This window comes from Oncorhynchus kisutch, linkage group LG13, assembly GCF_002021735.2.
Source record: "Oncorhynchus kisutch isolate 150728-3 linkage group LG13, Okis_V2, whole genome shotgun sequence".
Taxonomy (NCBI): Eukaryota; Metazoa; Chordata; class Actinopteri; order Salmoniformes; family Salmonidae; genus Oncorhynchus; species Oncorhynchus kisutch.
In genome coordinates, this window is record NC_034186.2 from 56,417,841 (window position 1) to 56,425,441 (window position 7,601).

Genomic DNA, 7,601 nt, shown 5'->3' on the forward strand with positions numbered 1-7,601 from the left:
TACAATGCCAAAATGTGCAGAAAAACTGGGAAATGTGTTGCATTGTGGATGCCGGTGATATTTGGTATTCATATGCCCCTCAAGGTGTGCCCACGAGCCATGTGTGAAAGAAAGGAGAGTAGGGAACTGGAGGAGAATTGCCTCTGCAGTGTTGAAGATGCCATTAATGCTCGCTGATCGCTCTCCCACATTTAAATAACAATACTGCAGTGAGGGAAACCACTGGTGTGGATCCAAGCTGCAAAACACCCATCTCCCACCGTTTCTGTGTGCACGTGTCCAAGTGTGCACACATGTGAATCCATCAGTGTGTGTGTGTGTGTGTGTGTGTGTGTGTCCGTGCGTGTCAGGTTTTGTGCATGCATGTGTGTGTGCATTGAGTACAAGTGAGTGTACAGTTCAAAGGGCCTATACTCCAATGCTCTGCACAAATTGCAGGGCCATACCATTAGCATGTAGATCTTGTGTTAATGTGTTCCTGTGTGTTGCTGGCCTGGCCCCAGATACTGTATAAGGAGAAGGAGCAAGAGGCTGAGACTGGACCCGTGGATGCAATGTATGTAGGCTGGGCTATTGTCTGTGTCCACCTGTCCGTGCCTATTGGTCTCACTCCACCTCTCCACTCGTGTTCTCTGTGTTACGTATCAGCACCTCTCCATCCACTGTCACATCCCGCTCCATTCCTCTACAGTCATCTTCCTCTAATCCTCTGTCCCATGGCTGGTTACATGTAGTTGCTCTCGTTTTCTTGTGCACGCACACACACACGCTCGGCGGCAGGATGCAATCCGTCACACTCACTTCTCACTTGCACTCTCTCAGTGTGTTGCCCCTGGAATGCTCTAAGGGGCAAACAGACACACACACACACACACTCTCTCGCTTAAATAAAGAAGAATAAAGAAGACAGATCACTTCCGATGAGAATACTAAGTATACGACCAGAATATAAGAAGCTCGTCAGTACAACAAGAGAGTTAGCTTTAGAGCAAAACAGAGAAGGCAGAGACCCAGGGATAGAGACTAAGTATAGAACGTAGTGGGGGTGGTGTCTCGCAGTGCCATTTAAATACACGGCTCCAGTAGTTACCATGGAGAGACTGCACTTCACACAGCATCAGGACATCGCTCTGCTGGATGTCCATGCTGCTGCTTCACAGTGCCATAGAAGGGTGTGCGTGTCTGTGCACACACACACACTTCTACATGCACAAGTGTGTGTGTGTGTGTGTGTGCATCAGGGCTCCATGGTTCTCATTACAGCCTCCCTGTAATGCGCTCCTCTTCCTGAGAAGACCCAGCAGCATAAGACTCCTCTGTCTCCTATGCTCACATACAGGCCTCTCTTAGAAAAAGGCCTCACCATGACTGCACCGAATCCTTTAATAGATGTTGTCTTCTTAAAAATCGGGATTTGAACATGATTTCTGTATTTTTGTCATCTCCAATGATGCCGATCATTGTCACCTAAGCAAGGCATGACGTCATGCCGAAGGTCTGTTTCCAGTCACACTGATTAAAAAGAGACAGAGAGACAGAGAGTTTAGAACGCAGGGCTGGAGGGGGTACAGTAGTGCCCTGATTAGTCTGGCAGCAACGGTGTCAGACACTCAGCAGGGGGGGGGGGGCTGTGTGTTTGTGTGCAAGCCTCAGTGGTGGTTGAGGCTGGATTGGCGAAGTAGCAGTAATGAGTAGAGGCCTAAAGCCAAGATCGGTTTCCTCACAACTGGATTTATCATTCACCTGTGGAGATTCAAAGACGATGGGAGGAAATGTATCACTGCAGAGAGGCCTTCCCTCCATCACAGACTGTCTGTCTGCCTCGCCCTCCCTCCATCTTTCCCTCTCTCTGGCTAAGGTCCAGAAACTCCAACCCAGTGTTCAGTCTCAGTCTAGAAAATGACTGGAGGGCTGACATTCCACTGTCAACATCCATCTCCACAGTCTACATCACTGTCCCATGTCACCACACCACACTGAGCAGAGCTAGCACAAATTTGTTATACCCCAAAAACGCTGCCTAATGACTCTCTCCCTCTGCCAAGCCTGTTAAATATGCTGCCACATCCCCCGTACGGCCCCATTTTGGTTGTCCAAATGACCAGAACATCCTTGGTGAAGTGGAAACTGCATATGTTATAAACCCAACACCAGATGAAACGCGGAGAGCATGCAATATGGTTTTCATGATCCCTCTGAATACTGAGCGAGAACTGGGTGAGTGATCCAAATGTCTAGCAGTAACTACACTGGTCATGCATACTCAAGCACACACTCACAGTCAGTTGCACACACACAGTCAGTCACACACACACACACACTTGGAGGAGTATGGAGGTGCTCAGACGAGTGTGAACAGGCAAGTCTAGTCCCAGTGATAATCCAGTGCTTCTCTCGCGTTTCATTAACTTTGCACACGAAGACACACACCATCCCATATCCCCTCCACACACCCACACATCCGACACACACCACTTTACCCCCTCCACACACACACACAGGGCTGCCTGCCTGTCTGTCTGTCTCCAGGCCTGTGTCTGCATCCAGTTGTATCTGCATGAGGCTGAGATAATGGCATCTGTCACTGCTCCTTTTGTCACTGTGGCTGCTCTGCTACTGCCCATTAGCTGGCTGTTGTCTGACTGGCCCTGCACTACATGGTCTACTGGCTGACCAGCCACGGAAATACAGGAGACGGCTGCCTCTACCTCCCTCTTTCTTTCTCTCCGTCTCTCCTCTTCCTCTTTTCCCCCCTCCAGTGCAGGGTCAGAGGGTGGGAGGGGAGAGGAAATCAGGCAAGGGGGTTTGACAGTCAGGGCCCAGATATAGGTGCTCCTGCCCCCCGCACTGAGACCAATGTTTCAAGGCTACTGAACATGACAACACAATTGCAGTAGCATCGTTTCAGGGTATCTATATAGGAGAACAGGGGAATCGTGTACCAAGCAGACTTCTACTTTCAAATGAGTACAAATGGGATTCTATATACTTACTAATTTGTTACATAATGTTATTGAATCGTAATTACTCTGATATAAGGCTGATCTAAGACAAAAAGTGGCTCTTGATTTGAAAACCATACAATCCTAATGAATGAATCCTAATTTGCTTGACAGTACGACAGTACACACAGTGAGGATGTATTGCCTGACAAATAGAAAGAAATCAATTAACTACCTTCACATTTGTCACAAATTCCAACATGCCTACCCGAGTCGACTTCATTTCCTCCTCATCACGTCTAATACTAACACACAGATCAAAAAGATAGTTCACGAGAGTTAGAGCTTTATTAAGGGTTTCACTGACTGTATCGTTGCTATAATGACAGCGCACGCAAATAAGATAAAGGTTCAACTAGACGTGCATGTGCTCGCAACGTAATGGAGCCGAGAGTGTGACATCACAGACAGGCAAAAGTACGTTCTGCTGGTTTCATTTCATTATTGGGTGAGTTTCCTTATTAGATGGCGAGGAGGAGACAAGCGTCGGTTTTGATAAAGCAAGGCAATTTCAGGAGCTGCTATAGTGCCAAATTACAGCTGTACATCAAGCTGCTCTTCCTCTCTCTCATTGTGCAAGTCTGCAATGTTAACATTTGATTTGCATGTTGCCCACCACAGTGAGAAAGAGTGATGGGTGAAGACAGAATATTAGTGACTCATGAAGATACAAAAACGTAGACACTAGTGCCATCCAGAGACCGAAAGGAAGTGCTACAGGGATTCTGGAGTATGAAACGTGTCAATGTTCATGTCAGCCTGCCTGAAAAAGTTTGAAATGTGATTGACTTTAATATAATCCTCATTATGTTGGACAGTAAAAGTATGTCATTAATAAAAGGTCTGTTGCTGTGCCTTTCATCACTATATTTTGTTTTGCTTACAGACTGGAGTGCTTAGCTGGTATCAACATAGGCCTATGTACTTACAGTGCATTCGGAAAGTATTCAGACCCCTTGACTTTTCCACATTGTTACATTACAGCCTTATTCAAAAATTTTGTTTTTTCAATCTACACACAACACACCATGATGACAAAGCGAAAAAAAAAAGGGGTTTTAGAATGTTTTGCAAATGTATAATAAATAAATAACAGAAATACCTTATTTACATAAGTATTCAGACCCTCTGCTATGAGACTTCAAATTGAGCTCAGGTGCATCCTGTCCCCATTGATCATCGTTGAGATGTTTCTACTACTTGATTGGAGTCCACCTGTGGTAAATTAAATTGATTGGACATGATTTGGAAAAGCACACACCTGTCTATATAAAGGTCCCACAGTTGACAGTGAATGTCAGATCAAAAAACAAGCCATGAGGTTGAAGGAATTGTCCGTAGAGCTCCGAGACAGGATTTTGTCGAGGCACAGATCTGGGGAAGGGCACCAAAACATTTCTGCAGCATTGAAGGTCCCCAAGAACACAGTGGCCTCCATCATTTTTAAATGGAAGAAGTTTGGAACCACCAAGACTCTTCCTAGAGCTGTCCGCCTGGCCAAACTGAGCAATCAGTTCTCTATGGGGGTGCCACAGGGTTCAATTCTCGGGATGACTCTCTTCTCTGTATACATCAATGATGTCACTCTTGCTGCTGGTGATTCTCTGATCCACCTCTATGCAGATTACACCATTTTGTATACTTCTGGCCCTTCTTTGGACACCGTGTTAACTACCCTCCAGACGAGCTTCAGTGTCATTACAACTCTCCTTCTGTGGCCTCCAACTGCTCTTAAATGCAAGTAAAACTAAATGCATGCTCTTCAACCGATCGCTGCCCGCACCTGCCCGCCCATCCAGCATCACTACTCTGGACGGTTCGGACTTAGAATATGTGGATCACTACAAATACCTAGGTGTCTGGTTAGACTGTAAACTCTCATTCCAGACTCACATTATGCATCTCCAATACAAAATGAAATCTAGAATCGGCTTCCTATTTCGCAACAAAGCATCCTTCACTCATGCTGCCAAACATACCCTCATAAAACGGACCATCCTACAGATCCTCGACGATGTCATTTACAAAATAGCCTCCAACACTTACTCATACTCAACAAATTGGATGCAGTCTATCACAGTGCCATCCATTTTGTCACCAAAGCCCCATATACTACCCACCGCTGCAACCTGTAAGCTCTCGTTGGCTGGCCCTCGCTTCATACTCATCATCACACCCACTGGCTCCAGGTCATCTATAAGTCTTTGCTAGGTAAAGCCGCACCTTCTCAGCTCACTGGTCACCATAGCAGCACCCATCCATAGCACACGCTCCAGCAGGTATCTCTCACTGGTCACCCCCAAAGCCAATTATTCCTTTGGCCGCCTTTCCTTCCAGTTCTCTGCTGCCAATGACTGGAATGAACTGCAAAAAAAATAAAATAATAATAATAATAATATTTAAAAAAAAATCAAACTGGAGACTCATATCTCCCTCACTAGCTTTAAGCACCAGCTGTCAGAGCAACTCACAGATCACGGCACCTGTACATAGCCCATCTGTAAATAGCCCATCCAACTACCTTCTCCCCATACTGTATTTATTTATTTGCTCCTTTGCAGCCCAGTATCTCAACTTTCACATCTTCTGCACATCCATCACTCCAGTGTTTAATTGGTATATTGTAATTATTTCACCACCATGGCTTATTTATTGCCTTACTTCCCTTATCTTACCTCATTTGCACACACTGTATATGGACCGTATGTTTGTTTAGTCCATGTGTAACTCTGTATTGTTGTATGTGTCGAACTGCTTTGCTTTATCTTAGCCAGGTCGCAGTTGTAAATGAGAACTTGTTCTCAACTAGCCTACCTGGTTAAATAAAAGGTGTGATTTAAAAAATCAGGAGGTCAAGGAGGTGACCAAGAACCTGTTAGTAACTCTGACAGAGAGCCAGAGTTCCTCTGCGGAGATGGGAGAAACTTCCAGAAGGACAACCATCTCTGCAGCACTCCACCAATCAGACCTTTATGGTAGAGTGGCTAGACGGAAGCCACTCCTCAGTAAAAGGCACGACAGCCCACTTGGAGTTTGCCAAAAGGCACCGAAAGGAATCTCAGACCATGAGAAATAAGATGCTCTGGTGTAACCAAGATTAAAGTCTTTGGCCTGAATGTCATGTGTCACGTTGGGAGGAAACCTGGCACCATCCCTACAGTGAAGGATTGTGGTGGCAGCATCATGCTGTGTGGATGTTTTTCAGCAGCAGGGACTGGGAGACCAGTCGGGATTGAGGGGTAAAAGGAACACAAAAGTATAGAGAGATCCTTGATGAAAACCTGCCCCAGGACCTCAGACTGGGGTGAAGGTTCACCTTCCAACAGGACAACGACCATAAGCACACAGCCAAGACAACATAGCAGTGGCTTCAGTACAAGTCTCTGAATGTCCTTGAGTGGCCCAGCCAGAGCCCAGACTTGAACCTAATCAAACATATCTGGAGACCTGAAAATAGCTGTGAAGCAATGCTATCCAACCTGACTGAGCTTGAGAGGATCTGCAGAGAAGAATGGGAGAAACTCCCCAAATACAGGTGTGCCAAGCTTGTAGCGTCATACCCAAGAAGACTCGAGGCTGCAATCGCTTCCAAAGGCGCTTCAACAAAGTACTAGGATCTAGTAAAGGTTCTGAATACTAAATGCAAATGTGATATTTAAGTTGTTTTATTTGTAATAAATTTGCTACAATTTCTAAAAACCTGTTTTTGCTTTGTCATTATGGGGTATTGTGTGTGTAGATTGATGAGGGGGGGGGGGGATCATACATTTTTGTATAAAATGTGGAAAACATCAAGGGGTCTGAATACTTTCCGAATGCACTGTATATAGTGTACCATCATCAGATCACAATGACTTTAGGTCTATGACCAATGTTGGCAGTAGAGCCCAAAAACATTGACTTCAACTTTAGCATAGTAAGCCAGGACCTCAAGTCTTTATTCGCACCATACCTAAAAGGTCAAACCTATTTCAACTTGTGAAAAAAATAAAAACATCTTAAAACTGCAGAGCAATACCTTAAGTATTCACATAACATCAGGCTGGCAGGCGGTCTATCAGAGAATGTGATTCGTCTACAATTTGAGACATTTACATTATAGTCATTTAGCAGACCCTCTTATCCAGAGTGACTTACAGTGAATGCATTCATCTTAAAATAGCTAGGTGGGACAACCACATACCTCAGTCATAGCTGAGTTTTAAATAAAAATGTACTTACTATCAACAAAGTCAGGGGGTGCTGTGGGATTATTTAGGACACGCTTTGAAGACGGAGGGTTTCAGATGTTTTTGGGAAGATGGGCAGGGCTCTACTGTCCTACCTTTAGGGAAAAGCTGGTTCCACCATTGGGGTGCCAGGACAGAAAAGAGCAATGACTGGGCTGAGTGGGAGCTGCCCTTCCGTAGGGGTGGGATGGCCAAGACACCAGTGGTGGCAGAATGGTGTACTCGGTTTGGGATGTAGGGTTTGAGAGACCTTATACTTTGATTGTTAATTTATGATTTTACTATGTCGAAGTCACATTGTAGATTCCTTGGCATGGTTACTACAGTGGGAATGCATTATTTATCTTAAATTAGAGGCTATTTGAGGAGC